Genomic DNA, 1,239 nt, shown 5'->3' with positions numbered 1-1,239 from the left:
CTCCCTGTCTCTCTCTCTCCTCACTCCCCACGACTCCGTCCACCCCAGCCGCTCTGCGCTGCGCGCGCTCCCTCGGGGCCCCCTGCTGGGTAGGCAGCCGCTGGGCTCGCTGGCCTCGGGCGCGCGACGGGCTTGCCTGCCTCCCCGGCGCCGAGCCAGACCGCCCCGCTGGAGCGAGAAGCGAGCACAGTCGGCTGCTGGCGATCGGAGAGCTCCCGGGTTTTTTTCGACTTCCGGTGGTGTCGATCTCGGATACCGTCCTCTAAATTTTAGCATTTAGTTTTTTAAACAATTTTAGAACTGTATGCGGGATTGGCATAGCGGAAGTTGAACAATTCGGGGAGTGCTCCGATCGCCCTGCTCTCCCGCGCGCGCGCGTTCTCCCCCACCGGGCCTCGCCGTGTCCCTCGTCTCCGCTCCGTCAGCGCGGCGGTGCCGCCCCTGCAGGTGGTGCATCATCGCCCGCCGTGAGACACAATCGATATCGCCCCCCGACACGATAGAACCGAACCGACCGGCGCGGGCCCCGCGCGGGTCACGGCCATCAGGGGGCTCCTCGGCGACGCCACCGCACCAGGGCAGACCCCATGCATGCACCGATGCAGATGTAATGCCATCTAGTTCGTTTTTAAAAATTTAAACACAAAAATTAAACGATTTTTCCAAGTTCACTTTTTCATGTCAAAAGTTGTTGCATTTTTTTAATGACGAACACGAACATGCGGCGGTGCAGTTCTCTTTTATCTGCTCGGTATCAGGTTTGGTGTTGCAACAGCAGCGCGGCGCGCGTGCAGATACCCTCTCTGCTAATGGCGCGGTGACGCTGCTGTTTACTGCGCGTCGTGTGTGTTTGGCGCCACGTGCAACATCACCTGCCTGCATGCGCCACCATCAGCCGATGCGCTTATTTTTCGCGCGCGCGCGCGGGCTGGCAGGCAGGCCGGATGCAAGCGTGGCCCGCGCTGCTGCGGAGATAACGTTGCAAACGATGACAGCAGCAGCTGCAGCTGCAGCAGCAGCTGGCGGGCGCGCGTGCAGCAGCGAGGCGCGAAACTGCCTGCACGTGTGTGTGTGTGTGTGTCGGGGCCGGGCCGCCCTGCCTGTGGGCCCTGCTGCCCGCGCCCGCGGCCCTGCCCTGCCTCGCTGGCGCGTTTCTGTGACGCGGGGCGCGATATCTTTAGCTGCATGCGCCGCTGCTGCTCGCGGCCGCCTCCGCCCTGCCTCGCCCCGCCCCGCCCC

General features: G+C 63.8%; 1 protein-coding gene across 3 annotated transcripts in view; it reads left to right on the top strand.

Moving 5' to 3' along the window:
* LOC113214097 (zinc finger protein chinmo) overlaps positions 1–1,239 on the top strand; it is a 43,527-nt gene that overhangs the window by 30,187 nt on the left and 12,101 nt on the right. The window lies entirely within an intron of this gene.

The sequence above is a fragment of the Frankliniella occidentalis genome, unplaced genomic scaffold (genome assembly GCF_000697945.3).
Source record: "Frankliniella occidentalis isolate FOCC.00 unplaced genomic scaffold, Focc_3.1 Scaffold56, whole genome shotgun sequence".
Classification (NCBI taxonomy): Eukaryota; Metazoa; Arthropoda; class Insecta; order Thysanoptera; family Thripidae; genus Frankliniella; species Frankliniella occidentalis.
Note: the sequence above shows the minus strand (reverse complement) of the source record. Positions and strands in the feature narration are given on the sequence as shown.